This window comes from Danio rerio, chromosome 9, assembly GCF_049306965.1.
Source record: "Danio rerio strain Tuebingen ecotype United States chromosome 9, GRCz12tu, whole genome shotgun sequence".
NCBI lineage: Eukaryota > Metazoa > Chordata > Actinopteri > Cypriniformes > Danionidae > Danio > Danio rerio.
Window position 1 is genome coordinate 40,601,380 of NC_133184.1, and position 19,312 is coordinate 40,620,691.

Genomic DNA, 19,312 nt, shown 5'->3' on the forward strand with positions numbered 1-19,312 from the left:
TGCATATATAAACAAAGATGTACTGTAGAATAAAGAGTATGCTGTTCAGCACTAATGTGTTTGCTATATTGAAGGCCTGGCTCTGTGGTTCATCCAGGTGTGTGTATGTGTGTGTGTTCGCAGTTGTATGCTGATTGCCTAGGTTGTGATCTCCTTAAAGAACTAATGAGCCCATTCTGTGTGTTAGCAACACATATTGCCTTGCGCTCTTTCTCCCGCATTTATTCAGGCATTTTCTCAACTGATTTTTTTAAGCTAACCGTGTTTCCTTATGGTCTGTTGCAGGTGTTTGTTGCACTGAGAGACTCATCAGGGCCCTGACGCCTCCTTTTAAATACGCCACCAATCATCGCTGGAGCACCACCAACACCTAGACAGGTAACAGCCAATCCCTGTGGCACATGTATAGCTTGACCAACCTTAACAGATCTTATTACAGCACCTCCAGTGTGAATGAAATGAAGTATTTGAGCACTTGAGCACTATTCTATCACATTTTTAAGTATACAATAGGGCTGATATGGCAAAAATGCAATCTTGATTAATTCTTATCTATATTGAACAATAACGATATATATTTCAATATAAGTTGTTAATGCTTCCAGATTTAAAAGAGTATCCCAACAATGACCGAAGCCACAAAAATGGGAGGGTTTGTTAAATAGCATAATCTATTTTTGTCAGCTGAAAATTTGGTGCATCTCTAATATCAACACTCTTCTAGGTTCCCATTGTTGTGGACTTCTGCTGTGTGATTGGCTCTTAGATCAATATAAAGTAAGATACCTGGATTGATGCCTGCTTAACTGAAAAAAAACAACAACAAAGTGTGGAATCTTGTTTGATCCTGCACTCGACTGTTGCAGTTTTAATTTTGTAGTGGAAGGGATGGACCTTTCTGACTTCACTTTGAATGACAAATTAACCCTGCCTATACACATAAACGGGTTAGTGTATAGTACACAGTAAAGTATAAGTATATAGCACATAGTGTGTCATTGATGCACCGTTGATGGTTTTGTTAGTTTTAGTTAAGTTATTATTTCATGAACACATTTTGGTTTAGTTTTTATGTATTAAGTTTTACTTGTATTGATTGCAGAGCTCACAGAACACATCCAGTGTCGACCAAAGCAAAGTTTAGTGTTTGCACAGTTTACATTAAACCTTGTGCAAACCTCTTAGAAACAAAAAGAAAAGAATTGTTTAAACAAACACCAAATCCAAAAACAAATGCAGAATAATGTCTTTATATTAAAAATCTTCATATGTAGTCAAACCAACACAGGCTCATTGGGAATGTGTCCAGGGATACATATTTGAGAACCAAAAAATATGTGCTTGCTGGCATACAGTTGAAGTCACAATTATTAAACCGTCTGAACTATTAGCCCCCCCCCCCCCCCCCTGTTTGTTTTCCCCCCAATTTCTGTTTAACAGAGCGAAGATTTTTTTCAACACATTCCTAAACATAAAAGTTTTTATAACTGATTTCTAATAACAGATTTATTTTATCTTTGCCCTAATGGCAGTAAATAATATTTGCCTAGATATTTTTCAAGACACTTCAATACAGCCTAAAGTAACCTTTAAAGCCTTAACTCGATTGATTAGGTTAACTAGGCAGGTTAGGGTAATTAGGCAAGTTATTGTATAACGATGGTTTGTTCTGTAGACTATTGAATAAAATAGCTTAAAGGGGCTAATAATTTTTACCTTAAAATGGTTTTCAAAAAAATTGAAATTGCTTTTATTTTAACTGAAATAAAACAAATAAGACTTTCTTCAGAGGAAAAAAAATATTATCAGACATACTGTGAAAATTTCTTTGCTCTGTTAAACATCATTTAGGAAATATTTAAAAAAGAAAAACAAATTTAAAGGGGGCTAATAATTTTGAATTCAATTGTATATGGCTGCATACCACAATGAAAATGTTTTCTTTTTAAAACTTTATTGGTTGCATACTTGATGAATTAAGTGCATTCACTTATTTTTGTCAAACAAAAATGAATGAACGAACGAACGAACGAACGAACGAGCGAACTAGCGAGCGAGCGTGCGTGCCTGTCTAAGTGTAAAACGAATGCTATGTGGTGGTTCCGCTGACTGCTTACCTCCATATAGACAGCTTTTCTGGCATGACTGGTTTGCTCTGTAGCTCACCACAAATATTGTCTGAATGTTGGACCAGACTGGGTTTTAAATCTACCAAAGAACGGTTCCAGAAACCAGGTAAAACGAAACCAAAAAGCAATGTGAGATTGTGGTAGAAGCATGCTGCTCCGATTACTTTTTTTTTCTAGTTTGCTTTTGAAAACATTATCGCTTGGGTTAGGCAAGGCCTTGGATGGGTCAGTTGATATCAAGCTGATTTATTATGCACAATGTTAAGTCGACCGGCTTCTTTCACGTTTAAAGGACGTTGAGATTGGCAGAAATGGACACAGCGGCCTCTGGTGGATTTAAGAGAAATGTCACGGATGAGATTGTCAAAAATGTAAATGGTGGCCCCTAGTAGATTTGTGAAAACAAATCTGCAAGAAGACGTAGTCCAGGGTACTTACTTCTTGGTACTCAAAAATGTAGCCCTGGGCACATAATTCCAGTGAGCCTGGGTTCCATTAAACATGCCTAGTTTAGATATTTGTTTGCAAAAGAAGACAATATAGAACACATGTTTTATGTTCATTAGAAAAGATGCCTCTTTATATAAGCATGTTCTTGACTGATGTGTTTATCTGTAAAAGCGCATTTACAGGAGTCTCTCTACAGCCACAGGTCAGATTATCAACAGAAAGAAAGAATATATGTTATTTTATTTCAGTTCGTTTTTCAGTGACTTTTAGTTTTTCATTTATTGTTTATTTTTAATCAGACTTTTTTTTTTTTGACCAATAGTCTAGTTTTAGTCTTGTTTACTAAAATAACCTTGTTTGGGTCACTTTTGAACTTTTGAATTTCACACTAAACAAGGCTAGACAGCAATTTTTTATGTAAGTAAAATATATAAACTACTGTATGTAGTTGATAGTATTTATACAGAAAGAACTCCTTCCCTATTGCATGGCTGGATTTGGTGGGTAGAAATACCCCACACAGATGGTTTAGTGATGGGTGATTTTAGACAGGGCTCTTTTCTCACAGAATTTTATCAGTCCACTGGGAAACTAGAGTCCTGTTTCCAAATTCTCTGGCTGCTGCACTGTTACTGTATATCTGATTTCACATTAATCTGCCCTTAAATGTCATGTTAAAAAATTGGTTGCTTTAAGTGTTGGCCAGAAGACATCATCCTGTCTGAAGTCTAGTGCACATTACAATAAACAATCTGCATTTTTGTCTTTGTTGGATAAGTCTAGCGTAGCTGCCATTATGTGTTCAGTTCAAATTGAGTTCAATCTACAGCAGTTGTTGTGTAGGGTTGGTTAGTATTTTTTACTTTCTTATGTTCTTAAAAAGTTGCAGACAATGGAAGTGATTAAAATGTACTGACTTAATTATGTACTTTAAAGTCTTTGTAAATGTTTTGATATAGCTTTTAAAGTGTATATTTTCAGTTTCTTATTTAAATTTCAGTTATGTTGTTTTTTTTAATATGAATATTTTTACAGTGCTTAGCATATACTGTAGGAGTACACCCAATTTTGAATTTTTATTCATTTCTCAGTAAATGTGGGTAATATATATTAGTGCATTTGAACAAAACAGATTACTTAAACAGGTATATTTATAAAATAATATTTTAGTCTTAGAACATCTTTAGAAATGGAAAGATAATACAATTAAATTCATGCAAAATATTGCAAAAAAATTCTCCTGATTTTGCTATTTTTGACATTTTTATTTAATATTTTTCCCTAACATATAAAATTGGGCTACAAATTTTTGAACCATATTTGTAAGTTATTTTGTAACACTAGATCTAGATTTGGCTTCAGTACTGACTAATGTAATATGTATGCACAAATATAATATTGAAAAGCATCCTATAAAAAAATATTATTTTCAATGAGAGATATAAACGGGTTGATTAAAAAAAGAATACCATTTCCAAAATCTGTATTTAGTCAAAGAAACATGATGGAACATTGGGTAACTAATCAATAGGAAGAGTCCTTCATAGATGTACAATAGTTCATAGATGTCTATGACCCCTTCCAGCCCCTCGAGTGACATCAACCTGAAAGGTAGGCCTGCTTGTGTGTGCGCGTGTGTGTGGGGATCAAAATCTTAAAATTTGCTAAATAGGTATAAGATGTAAAGACTGCAGAAATAGTAACAGCAAAATATGCATTCAAACATATGAACTTTTTCCTTGAAACATTTAATTAAGCTTTACCACTTTTTGTGTGAGCATGACCACATAACCTCTGAAATAACTACATTACATAGTAACCATAACCCAAAAAATCCGTGTTTAGTGTTGGAAATAACTACATTTTTGTGAAACAGCAAACACATACTTAACGTTTGACTGCAGTTTCTAGGTAAGATGAACAATACGGCAGTATCACACACACATGATTTGTTCCTTTTCACACTAATGATATTTACAGGAATGTATTATCAACAAATAAAAGATTATTTTTGTGCAGTTTTTTTTGCACAACACCAAATAAATGCCCCAAACACCTTAATTATGTCCATAATTTGTAACCAAATACAATTACTTCACCTCCGTAACTCCATAACTCTTCTGGCATAGTCAGTATACTCACTTTTTGAGATGCAGAGCATTCAGATTAGTCTGGTGAAGCATGGTTCGAAAAAAAAAAATGATGATGAAATTAAGGTTAACCAAAGTGGTTGCAGCGCACTTTTCTCTTACATTTGCTTTTGAATACACTATTGGTTGGATTTAGGTCAGTGATTCGCAGGTAATCTGTACAATAAGCCCTATCTTCTCGTGGATTTGTACAAGATGGACGTGTATCTGAAACATACAACATAACCCAAACAAACAATATACCCCGAACATACAACACACCCCAAGTAACTGATTACAAATTAGCAAAAATGTGCACAGCGCCCTCTAGTGCATTTGCCATCTGAAATTTTCAAAATATTTTACCTTTTGCAAAAATGTACACATCTTTAAACACATACAGGTAGTTGCAGTAAAGCAGGCTGTTGTCATCAAAAGTACCATGAAACTGCCTCTTATCCGCATTCAAAAACCTTGCACCTTTCAATTGTAATGCAGTGATAGCTGGTTGCAGTTACAGTAGCAGAGAATGTTTTCAGAGCTACACTGAAACTGTGAGTGGGTTGAGCGGGAGGCAGAGAGCCCTTCAAGCTGATGATGAGCGTGACGCACACCCGCAAAATACCAAAACAAAAGCCAGCTAATAAGCAATGCTTTGCTTTTCTCTCTGCTTCTGTTTTCATGCGAAGCTGCAGCAGAAGGGCTTTTCATTAGCCTTCCTCTCGCTGCTTTTGAATGCACATCGGGCCCTCTGAGGGCAGGAGAAATGCAAAGTCTCTTCCGATCGCTCTAATGAATGTTTACATGTTCCTGTTGATGGGTAGGACGTGGCTCGGCGGGTCGATGTTCCCATGTTTGGACGCCCACACTGAGACTTGAGATGAGGTCTCTTTTTTTCCTCCTTCTTACTTGACTAGAACACATACAGCTGTTCATATTATAGATGTTTGCGCATACATTTCCAAGTGTTTACGTGTTGATAAAAACGCATGCTCTTTTAAAGAAATGTCAGTGATAAAAAAGCAAAATAGGTCATGTAAGAATGTATGTTTTCAAAATGTTTGAGAAAGGCAAGCTGTAAAAAAATGCAGGGTTCCACACAATTCCTTCATGTTGTCCCAACACAAATTGATGCAGTAACTTAAATTTAAGCAGATTGAGCATAAAAAAATTAAGTTGTCTAAAATAACATCAAGAATTGTGTTGATTGAGCTCTTTTAATTAATAGTTTGAACAAACAAACCAAATTAGGGGTAGGATTTTGGAGAATAATTAAACTCCAAAAATGAAAAACTTGTTGAATGTTGAAATGTTTTTGTGGTTAAATGCCTTTTATGAAATATTTTTTTTAAATAGATGTAATTATGAATGTGGGATGGCGACACGGTAGCGCAGTGGGTTGCACGATTTCCTCACACCAAGAAGGTCGCTATATCGAGCACCGACTGGATCAGTTGGAATTTCTGTGTGGAGTTTGCATGTTCTCCCCGTGTTCGCATGGGTTTCCTCTGTGTGCTCCGGTTTTCCCCTACAGTCCAAAGACATGCAGTAGGGGTGAATTGAGTAAGCTAAATTGTCTGTAGTGTATGTGTGTGAATGAGTGTGTAAGGGTGTTTCCCAGTTATGGGTTACAGCTGGAAGGGCATCTGCGGCGTAAAATGAATGCTGGATTAGTTGGTGGTTCATTCCGCTGTGGCGACCCCAGATTAATGGAGGGACTAAGCTGAAAAGAGAATGAATGAATGAATGCATGCATGTGGGATTCCTGTGTAATGTTATAGGGTGACGCTATAAGGGATAAAATTATTTAGTTGGTTTTTAATTTGTAGGACATTTGTTATTTGGACAGGAATTATTAGTAGCTATAAAAGATTTACTGGAGCAATGTGGAATTGTAAAAAGATTGGGGAACATAACATACTTTTGCTTCATCCCCCTCCATTTTGAACTGAGTGTTGTTTGTAGTAGTCTGTGGATATGTATTTATTCTTTGCTATGTCTCAGTATATTTACTTGTTTGCATATTTTTGTCTATTTGAATGCAGTTGAAGACAAAATGATTTAGCCCTCCTGAGAAATTTGTATTTTTATATTGTTAAAAGTGAAAGGAAAAACAGTACTTTTTTTTTCTTCTGGAGAGTCTTATTTCTTTTAGTTTGGCTAGAATATTAATAAAAAAACAATAGGTCAATATTTTTAGCCTGCTTAAGAATTCCACATAAAAAGTTTTCATTTATTATTCTCTACATAGCAAAATCCCAAGGGTAGAGAGTATTTGGTCCAACACTACAGAGTTACAAAATTAAAAAAATAAATAAAATACAGTAAAAACTGTTGTAAATACACAAATGTAAGTAAATATACTACAATAGTGCCATCTAACAAAATATATTTAAAAAAATATTTTTCAGTAAATCTCACTGCAGACTTTTGTAGAAATCTGACAGAAATAGTCAGACAGCTTAGTAATAATTAAAGCTGCTGATTCTGTTTGTGGAGTTTTTTAATGATCCCGATGAGCTGAGATTTTGAGAGATTAACTGAGTTTCAGTTTCTTAAAGCCATGTCTAAACATACACAGGTATTTTTGTAAGCAAAAACATTTTTTCTTAATTTTCTAAAAAAAAAAAAAAAAAAAAACAGACCCTGAAAATCTTCATCCTCACAAGAGGTTTTAAAAAATTTGGTTTTCAGTGACCTAATACTGTGTTTTTGTGTAGGACAAAAGCTGCAATTTAGACAATACCATTTGTGTGGACAGCAGGGCCTAAGGTTGTGACTGAACTTGGTTGTAGTTTTGTGTTTTTATTTAGTGATTCTGCATTTAGGCAGCAAAAGTTCATTATTATCTGTTTACTCGGCACTTCAACACTGCTCCAGTATTATTTTAGCTCTCTGTGGGAGTGGGACCAGTGGGAAATGTTAATTTTACTCTAAGGATTTTGCTGTGTGTCCAGTTGTGAAAAAAGTCTAGTTTAAAGCAAAGATATCAGTTAAATTGTTATGTTTAGATGGGGTATTATGAAAGCAGAAATCATTAAACAAGACCAATAATCTTTATTTATTAATTTATTAACACATTATTCCCTTATTCCCCATGATTTATGTACTTGCAAGGTATTTGACCACCAGCAACTGTAGTTGCTGCTTGAACACTTGACAAAGTACAAAAACCAAGTACAAAATATTTGTTTTATTTGGATGAATCTAGAGACCTTCATGATAATGTTGACATGCATTTGTGAACAAAAAAATCCTTTTTAGTATCATAAAAATTGATTTTATTTGCGAGGGTTTGCATCCATTTTACATCCTGAAATTAGGGGTAGGAAGTTGAAGGCCTCATGTGACAGGAAGTAAATAAATTCCTTTTTTTTTGGTTGTTTGCTTGCATGTAATTCAGAAATTAAACATAACATGTAGAAAATTACTCATAAAAGGAAAACAGCAACTATGAATTTTGGCAACTACTGTATAGTTGTCGGTGGGCTTAAATGGGTTAAGACTTTAAATTGCACTTTAAGTTGAATACTAGCATCTTGCTAAATAAATAGAAGAATTGCCACTGTCATCATGGCAAAAACAAAGTAATTAGTTATAATAATTAGTTAATAAAACTATTATGTTAATGAATGAGTTGGAAAAAAGTCCTGTCTCCTTTTAACAGTACTTGAAAAATAATAATAAAAAAGTCACAGGAGGTTTACTAGTTTTGTTTTCAACTATATGTATATTTAGTTTAAACAAACAAAAAAGAAAAACATTAGCTAATATTGTGAATTGGGCCAATGGTTTTCTTTTTGTGAGTCAGCCTTGAGTCACACATTATGGGATATTCCAGCGATTGTGAATGAAGACTTGAAACTAATCTGGCATCTATACACAACGTAATTCAATAACACTGTCTCTATTTTTGCAAGCGTTTATATCAAGCCTATAGGCAGCGCAGGGTGTCACGACCACACTTATGCAAGCTTGTTTTTAACAGGTTTCACCGCAGATGTGTAATCTAGCCTGCGGGCTTTGATCGCATGAGTAAGATGCTGTAGCAGTCTCATTCGTACTGCAGATTCGAATAGCTCTGCTGTGAATTTTTAGATCTCGCAGAAAACAATCATTTTTCCATTTAAAATGAGAGGAAATCCTAAGGGAAAACGAAATAATGAGATGCAAATAGACACTTGTCTTATGCAAGTTAACTATATGAGGATTTACTGTTGCATATTTAAGAAATCCAGAAGAACTTTTATACCATTTCAGCGTGTGTCTGTAATCTCTTTTAAATGTTTTATTGAACGCTATTATTGATGCAGCATACACTGTTAACATGAACTGATTGCAATATTAGCGCGAGTGAAATTAATCTTACTTGCAAGAATAAGGATGAAAACAATGACCAATGAGACATGGCAGCTTATGTCACACTGTTAACTACTGAAATAATCATTTTTTTTGGCTCACATTATATTTTAAGTAACAATTCACACAGTTAACAAGCCATTATCTATGCCTTTTAGCTCAATAAATCACCAATTAGCTGCTGTTTAATAGTTATTAAGGTGGTAGTTGGGTTTAGGTATTGAGTAGGATTTAGGATGTAGATCATACTTTTTAAGTGGTAAAAAAGTTAATATTTTAATAATAGACCAGTAATAAGCCCATACACTCAAAAAATGGCATATGTCGTTTGTTTGAACTACTTACTGTATTTGAAATGAGCTGAAACAACACAATTCTTGAGTTTTTTTGAGACAACTTAATTGTTTTATATGTTCAATCCACTTTAACTAAAATCCCCTTACAAAAACAATGCACTCTTTTTTATTATTCAAATGGCCAAATTCTGACTGAGAAAGTTGAATGTGTTAGCCAATTTGTTATTTGCCTAATAAATGACAATGGGCTACAGTTTTATTTTATTTATTTAATGCATTTATTTTAAACTGACACTATTTTTTTTACTGGATGATGTAATTTTTATTTCAAAATATATATTTTAATTTCTTTATTTTATATATTTAGTAAATGTTTTTGATACCTCAAAAAGTGTGGTTAGGATGACCACCCGACAAGCTAATTCAGCTAAAAATATGTCACTAAATTGCAGTATTTAAACCTCATAATTAAAAAGTTGGTAAGGAAAACTGCAAAAATTCCACTTTTTGAGAACAAAAGAACACCCCTTTTACCAGGCTGGCTATGGTTTTAGTTCTAAGTATTGTAATATTTAATTTGCTTTTAACTGTAGCCTGCTTGGTTTTATTATTATTATTATTATTATTATTATTATTATTATTATTATTATTATTATTATTATTATTATTATTATCATCATTATTATTATTATTATTATTATTATTATTATTATTATCAATTTTTAAAATTATTTAAAGAAATATATAATAGATAATAGACATGTCTATGAGAAAAGGTCTGAATGTTTAAGAAACCCCTTTTTCTAAAAGACACTCAAAGTCCCTGGGCATTTCCTTTAGGAACATGAGAAATGTTTGACAGGACACTGAATGCCCAGTTTACTATTGAGTTTCTCACAGATCCTTTGACAGTGCTCCTGTATGAATAATTCAAGAGGAAACTGTACTTCAGCTGTGTTTCAGTGGAACATGAGGCATCACTCTTCAGACTGACAGCCTCTTTATCTAAATAAAACCCACAGGTTTATGCTAACCTCTTCCTGTAGCAAATAAAAGACCCGTAAGACACCTGCATCTCTGTCCTCGTTTCACAGCTTAATACAGTAACACCAACAGACAGCTCAGTCCACATCTAATGCAATCCAGTTGCCTCATACAGTAAAAATAGATATTTTCAAAGTCTAAATATCCCAAAAATAGCCAAAATTTTTAATATTGACTGATAAGATATTTGTATACTTTTGAAAATGTTTCAAAGCATATAAAATGTATTCGCCTTGTTATTTTATATAAAAAAATACATTAAAATCTTTATCTGATATCTAAAATGTCCACATTGTATATATTTGTACAGTAGAAAACTAGTTACATTTCTGTTACTCTATTTCAGAATGTAATTCTCTTAAAATGTATTATTATTATTATTATTATTATTATTATTATTATTATAAATAATGTATATAATACTGAGCACCTTCATCCACATATTGTATTCCTGAAAATGTCTTTTCTCAAACCTGAAAAGCATGCAATATATTTTATACAGTATGAAGGATACAATTAAATATATCAATTTCAAAATATTTTTTGACTCTTAAGCAGGTCGCACACCAGAAGCGCCGCTCGGCGCCGCGCAGCGCCAAGCATTTTAGAATTCTAAACATAGGTTTCTATCAGGGTACACACACCGACGCCGCAAGACGGCGGCTGTCGGCGGCGCCCGGCGACGGCTCAGGACGCAGTTCATTTTTCAGCCGCGCCACAGAGCGCCATCTGATTAGTTTCATGTTAAATATCATTCAAATGTGCGCGTCTGGTGTGTGATACTTTAAACTGTCATGTACGCTCGGTGTCGTGGCGCCGAGCGGCGCTTCTGGTGTGCGACCTGCTTTACACTTATAAAATATATTTACTATATGCTAGCCAGAAAAAAACAGGACAGTTCTGTGTGTGCATGATGTTTTTAAGTATAAATTTAAATAATATTATTACATGTCTCTGTAAATGTGTAGGTTTTAAGTGGATTTTAGTAATACCGTTTGTGTGTGCGTGCGTGCGTGCGTGTGTTTGTGCAATGCAGCTGCAGTGGAGTGAGCCAGGTATCCATTCACGTATAAATGGGGAAAGGAATGAAGGATAGTGCCTGTTATCCTACTGTTAGCAACACCTTCCAGCATGCACTTTATAGATTACTTTCATTGTATAGAAGTAGTCCAGTGCTTGTCTTGGCAAGCTGACCTTACCACTCGAGCTGGAATTTGGCCCAAACCCATGCGTTATTACTGATGCAGGTAATCTTACTGACACTTCAACTTTTTGATGTTTGCTCTATGAAAGAAAACTTGCTTTTTATACTTTTATGTATATATTTGCATTTTGTACTTATACAACAGTTCTGTCTGGTTCTTGAATCTGATTGGCTGATAGCAGTGGGATATTCTGCCAGTAACAGCAGTCGTCCAGCCGCTTCACTCTTCACCCTTTTGTATTACTCCGCCCACACAGCAACTAGCAGAGGACACTCTACAGCTTGAAAAATATTGCTGCTGTTTGGCAACATACTTAACATATCTGTTACTTAAGTATCTGTTATTAAAAGATATTTTCTGGGTTCACATTAAAAGTTTGTTGATACCAAAGCATCATTTCCCATCACTTTTATTTATCTTGTATTGTCTCATTAATCTTACAAGTTCCAAAGGGGGACTTGAATCCTAGAAAATTTCTGTGAACAATTCTTTAAAATGTTTTAATAATCTTAAGATTATTTTCTTTTTTTTCTTTTATAAAGAACAGTTTTTTTGGCAATGAAAGCTTCCACGCATGTTAAATGAAAAAGCGTTATATTTAGGAGCCTAAGAGTTGCCAAATATATTATATATGCATTTCCGTGTGGATTTTATGCATTTTCATATGAATTCTACTGCATCTATTTGCTTACATAATTGCTATGCTCTTGAAGTGCTTAGAAAGGGTGTACAAAGGGGTTTAAACAAGGGTTTAAGTGAGGATTTCTACTGTCATGTGGGTTCGGATTAAATGTTCATCTACGCGCAATTGCTTTTTTCGTTTATTCAAATGCTGTTTACTGTCAGTATGTGCCACATTCCAAGGATTAATCCGAGCCGCCGCCGTGCACCTATTCAAATTTGGGATCTATCACGAGTTGCTTAGAAACTTTCAGAACGGAATAGTGAAAGTCTTTGAATGTCAACGCAAATGTTCGTCTTCATCTGGGGGCAATTTAATGCCGTTCCCACTAGGGAGTTCTGACAGCATGAACAAAATCCCAAGCAAAACAGTTTGGGGCTTTAAATTCACAGCTTCACAGACACCCCTAAAGGTTGCAGGGTTCGGATAGGGTGCACATATCACACTGTCTGCTCGGGGACGTGCGAGTGCCAGGAGGGTCCATGTCTGCCAACTGGCTCTACTTCACCCAGGGAGAGTCTAAGATTTTTTTTCCCTGCTTCCCTTTCTGGTAAAAAAAGAAGGTCAGAGCTGTCACTTCCATCTGGGTTGAAAGAAATGTCTGCCATCCTCTCTCAGCCAATTAGAGCGTGCTCCTAAGCGCCGCACTTCATCAGCCAATCACAGCTGGGGCTGCATAGGGGGCATTGGGTTTAGTTTTGGAAAGGCACCAGCTACAGGCGGATTATCAGCTACTAGTACAACTTCTCTTTATTTACTCTGACAACTGGATCAGCGGGTGATATGAATCATCTAGGATCAAATGCATCGCATTTATTAACTGTTTTATGTGTCTTTTGGCTCAGTTTTTTAAATTTGCCCTTGAGTCATATTGCAAAATTTTATCCTGTAGGTACTTGCGGTGGACATAAAATACTACATGGATTTATCAATAATTATTTCTAAAAATGCCTTTGAACTGGTATACTTTCTCATAAAAATAAGAATTTTTGCAAGAAAAAAACAACAAAAACCAAGTTTGATTACGATCCCCCCACCAAAAGGCATAATTAATTTGTCTATTTATTTAATTTAATATACACTACCTGGCAAAAGTCTTGCCACTGATCCCTGCTGTAAGAGAAACAAATAATAACTTGACTTCTAGTTAATCGTTTGGAAAACTGGCAGAAGGTGAATAATCCGTTCAACTGCATCTCAATCATCACAAATACTGCCGACGACCTATTGGAACATGCAAGGACACAACATTCTCACAGAAATCAGTCAAAGGTAAAGGAAAAAATCCAGAATTGGCCAGCCGAGTCTCCAGATTTGAACATTATTGAGCATGTCTATAGGGTAAGATGAATCCAAAGAATCTTGATGAACTCTGGGAGTCCTACAAGAACGCTTTCTTTGCCATTCCAGATGACTTTATTTATAAGTTATTTGAGTCATTGCAGAGATGTATGGATGCAGTCGTCCAAGCTCATTAGAGTCATACACAATATTAATTATTTTTCCACTGCCCCGTTTATATTTTATACTGTACAATATTTCTGTTAAGTGACAAGACTTTTGTCTCAGCAAAGTCAGACCTTACTGTCCTAAATAAATAACTAAACATCAAGGCATGATCATATGGTATTTTAATAAAATAAGCATAATCTAAAGGTCTTTGCCTTTCATATAAGTCACTTCTTCTGGTGTGAAATGATCTGTTTTAAAACATTCAGCCATATTAAGGTGTTTTGCTTCAAAAGCAGTCTGATGAAATCAGTTTTTAACAACCCAAATACTGACATTTTTTTAAGCATGACACCAGCTACAGGCAGATTAGCAGATTCATTCATTCATTTTCTTGTCGGCTTAGTCCCTTTATTAATCTGGGGTCGCCACAACGGAATGAACTGCCAACTTATCCAGCACATTTTTACGCAGCGAATGCCCTTCCAGCCGCAACCCATCTCTGGGAAACATCTACACACACATTCACACACACACACACACACACTCATACACTACGGACAATTTTAGCCTACCCAATTCACCTGTAAACGGGAGCACCCAGAGGAAACCCACGCGAACGCAGGAAGAACATGCAAACTCCACACAGAAACGCCAATTTAGCTGAGGATTGAACCAGCGACCTTCTTGCTGTAAGGCGACAGCACTACACACTGCGCCACTGCGTCATCCAGATGAGCAGATATTACACTTAAAAAATTTTGATGAAACTACTTATTTAAAACAACACAATTTTAATGTTTTTTTTGTGACATCCTAATTGTTTTATGTTTAATCCATTTATGTTTGTAAAAATGATTAAGTTAAATATATTTATTTGTTTTGGGATAACATGAGGGAATTGTGTGGAACACAGCATTTGTTTTTTTTACTGTGTTGTTTCTCTATTTACCTTGACAACTGAATCAGCAGGTGATATGAAGCATTTATGTGTATGTGCATTATATTTATTAACTGCTTATGCATCTTTTGTCTCAAAATGTCAAATTTGCCCTTGAGTCAAGTGAGAAATGCGGAACGTACCTGGCAAAACTGTCAAAAAGTTGATCTGAGTTCAAAGTGAAAAGCAAAAGGAGCTTATGGAAGAAGATGTGAAAAGGAAGCGCGTGTTTTTGATAACCTGTCAAGTTTTTGATCTTTTTTTTTTTTTTAGAAGGAGCATAAAGTGTTTTCCGTCTGAACATGCATTTCCAGTAATTTGACCACAAGTGGACATCTGAGATTAATTACATTTATTAAAATGCATTTGCTGTGATCACTTGTTTAATTTTTTTTTACCTAATTTATCACGCTCTACATTACTTTTGGGTGTACAGTATAATACATGCACTGCAAAAAATGCTTTTCTTAGATTTTTTTGTCTTGTTTCTCGTCCAAATATCTACGAATTCTTACATCAAAAAGCATTTTCTAGACAAGCAAAACATATTGTCTTATTTTAAAAAATAATATGCCAAATTGTTTGTCTAGAAAATGCTTCTTGATTTTAGAACTTTTAGATATTTGGGCTAGAAACAAGACAAAAATCTAAGTAAGAAAAGCATTTTTTGCAGTGTGAGCACCATTGAATGAGCAAATCCATTTGACAGTACACTGTAAAAAAATATCCCTAAATTAGCATTTTTTTTTTTGTATCTTGTGATGCATGATTTTATTTATTTTTTCTCTGTATGTTTATTATTTTGCATTATGGGACCTTGGTCTTCCTTCAACAACTTTTAACCTTGAAAGGTAAAAAAGTGACTTATCAACATGATGAATAGTTTAAAGTGGTACATTGGATTGGTGTTTTATATTATGCTACAAAACCTGGCACTACATTTTGTTATTTTACTTATTTCTCCACATATTATGTTGTTATACATTATGTTAGTTCAAACTGAAAAATCTATAAAAGTCGCTTTGTTCAACTGTAGAGTTGAATTTTCAACCTCAACAGTCAACAGGGCAGAGATAAAGATCCCATAATGCAACTGACAACCGTAAATAAATGGAAAACACTTGTGAATCACAAAATACAGAAACTGTTAATAAACAGATTTTTTTTTACAGTGTACATGACTTAATAGCTAGTGCATTGTAAAAAAAAATATAATAAATCATTACAACATGTTTTTAGGGTGATCATAACTTATTAAACTAAGTTAATCACGTTTCACCTTAATTCTTTGTTTTACAAGCTATTTTAAATCAGTTTAATGTACTTTAAGTTAAAATGACTCATGAGGGTAATTTGACTCAACTTAAAAATTCAAAGCAACCATGTAATTTTTTTACAGTGGGGAAAAGCAATAGTATAAAAAATATATGGTTGGCAATTACAATTTTAATCTTAATCTATTGCATCTGGGGTGCATTTCCAAAAAACATCACTAGTCAACTATAAGGTTGCAATTTCCGACGTTACAAACGTAGTTTGTTGATTTGCCGTTTCTCAAGTCCATCGTTCCAACAAACATTCGCAAACTGCATCACAAACTTGTACGTTTGCAACTACACCTCTGGAGCTGTAGTTAGAAGCATAGTTTTTGGATGTGTTCTATTCCCATTTATACCCCCTATGCTATATTCGTTTAGAACATTCTGACATTTAAACTAGGAATGATTAAAAAAACATTAGTCATCACTCATACGTGTAAATGTTTTAATATAAAAAACTGTATTTATTTATTTATTTATTTATTTTAGTATTTTATTCCTTAAAAGATCATACAAATACCAAGTAACAATAGCAAGAAAATTCTAAATACAAGTCCAAATAGTTGTAAGAGATTAAACAAATATAAATTATAAATATTAACAAAGCAAAATATTAGCAAAATATTAAATAAATAAATAAATAAATAAATAAATAAATAAATAGTAAATAAAAAGTAATCAAACGCATACAAACATAGTTTGTTGATTCGGCATTTTGCAAATCCGATGTTACAACAAACATTTGCAAACTGCGTCACAAACTTGTGGCAATCATATTATTGACGCTCTTTCGTAGTGCAATTTGAAAACATTTATGTTATTTTGAACGCAGCCGTGGCTCATGAAGAAAGCCATAGATGATCTATTGTTTAAAAGCTGAATCTTCGTTACATCTCCAAAGCTTCTTAAAACAAATATACGATATGTTAATGGCTTTAATTTATGATGGGCTATTTATTAAGAAATGTATCTGTACTGCATATGACATGGTCCTATAGGCTAGAACATTTCTGCAGAGGTGTGGTTGAAACTTGATAAGCTCAAACCTTTTCAGACTCTGTTCACACCTGTATTTTGCTTCAAAGATTTGTGATCAGAATGACAACAAATTATTTCTTAATAACCTACCAGGTATAAACATGGACTTGCTTTAGAGGTCGTCTGAGGACAGAGTAACAGCTTGCCCTGTTTTTGACTTTAATCTCTGTGCTGGTGACCAGGAGGCAGGTTGGGCTCCTGTGGCGCTAATTTCCCACAAAGCACCACATGGCTCGCACTGGGGAATGCGTGATGATCAACCCAGTTACTGCAGGAGTTTTGGTCCACACATTAGCCTGACGGGCTGAGAATAGAGGGTGTTCTGTGGCCTTTTTATGCACTATGTCCACTTCATCAGCCATCCGGCTGTGTGCAGGAAGAGCCCCCGCAGAGCCCCGACAGCTGAGAGCAAATTTGAATAAGCAGAAAGTCATAAACAGATGCCTGCGATGCTGTTTCTCTAAGTCCAGCTCAATTTTTATGGATTTATAGCAGATTTGTATGGAATAAACAAACGGCATATGGCTTAAGTTTGCACTGAGTTTAGATGCAGATGAAATGTATGGGTTATGTTGATGCATGTTAGTTTGGTCTTTGCTTTGACAAATCTTTTCTTTTTCTGTGCGGGAATTTTATTTATTTGTTTGTTTGTTTGTTTTTATTGCTTAAAAGAGCATACAAATGCTAAAAAGCAATAGCAAGAAAAATCTAAAAACAAGTCTAAATAGCTGTAAGAGATTTTTTTAACAACAAAAATAGATTATAAATACTGAGCAAAATAATAAGTAAATAAATATATAAACAAATAATATTATAAAACTGTGAATAATAATGAATACTGCCAAACAATTTCAGGGCAAGTCCATCCATATGATGGCATATGTTACAGTATAAATGGGGATAGGATGACATCTCTCAAAAATATTGCCTGCTCTGAAGTAAAAGCATTTCAAATTGATTGCTGTATAAAATCAGTCTTTGGTCTTTGGTCAAAAGTTACCGAATAAGGCAGGGTTTGCCAAACTTTTCTGCCCGCGACCCCCAAAATAACAATGCCAGTGACTCGTGACCCCCAATATCCTCTGAGGTGGTTATTAATACAGAAACCTTGCCTGCAGTGCATGCAATGTATGTCATTGCTGTAAATGTGCCAGAAAGTTTAACCTGGTATTATAAAATCAATCTCCTGCGTCTGACGCTATTGCGGTGTCTTTAAAATAATGTGATTAATTCAGGGGTCGCAATCCAATAGAACTAGTAACTATAAGCTACCATAGTAACTATAAACTACTATTTTTCTTCAATAAGTTATAGATAAAATATGGTTATTTTTATGGTTTAATAAAAATAAATAGATGTTGTATATCACCAGGCGACCCCCTGTCATTGTCCCTTAACCCTAAGGGAGTCAAAACCCCCTCTTTGAGAACCACTGGATTGGGGCGTGTTGGCTGTAAATGTGGTCAGTAATTCTATATTTTGGAAGAAAGCCAGTTGATATCTTGATAACATTATACCGTGTTTCTAAAGCTGAATTTAAATTAGAAATAATTTGTATAAAGTTTGGAGCCAGTAGAGTGCTGCAGTGATTGCATGTTCCCTTTACAAAGATGACTTTCCACTGGTTTATCAATTATTGTATTAATGTGGGCATGACTTTTGGAAGCTTAAATACAGTCATAAGCCAAATAAGGGCTAGAAGCAAACTACAGCATGGTGTCATGACTTCAGTGTCCATTTAGCTTCCTACAGCTCTTTCGGTCTTTAACATCATTTTTCATAATCTTTATCTAATACTTTTTAACAACACATTTTCCCTGGTTCATTGGTCAATCTAGTTGGTTTTGTATTCCACATGTTGGCTCTAATCGTTTTAATGTCAGATCTCGTTGGTTCAGCATGTAGAATCTGTGTTGGACCATTGGCTGAAGAGAGCGCACTGACTGGTTATTCAGCAACAAATCAAAGCGCAAGTGTGATGCAGTGAAGTGATGTTCAAGTTCTATTAGTTGATATAGCACCTTTCCAGACAGCCACAAGGTCGCACAACTTGCTTTACAGAGAAGATACAGACAAGCAGTACAGACATAATAAACAAAACAGCTATAATGTAATGTAAAAGAGAGCATAGAAAATTGACCCTTTAAATAATATTGCCTAGTTAAGAGATGCTACCACTGTTGACCACATCAAGACAGGATTAAAAATGAAACCATTGGCCCCCCGAGAAAAAGACTTATGGTTCAACTGATGTGGAAAATAGATGAATCTT

General features: G+C 34.6%; 1 protein-coding gene across 33 annotated transcripts in view; it reads left to right on the plus strand.

Moving 5' to 3' along the window:
- The window catches only part of map2 (microtubule-associated protein 2), a 208,839-nt gene that overhangs the window by 102,730 nt on the left and 86,797 nt on the right, over positions 1 to 19,312 (plus strand). For all 33 annotated transcript variants that reach the window (XM_009304861.4, XM_009304864.4, XM_009304863.4 and 30 more), the window contains exon 3: positions 286 to 378. The gene's annotated coding sequence lies outside the window, so the exon portion shown is untranslated. The remainder of the gene's footprint in view (positions 1 to 285; positions 379 to 19,312) is intronic.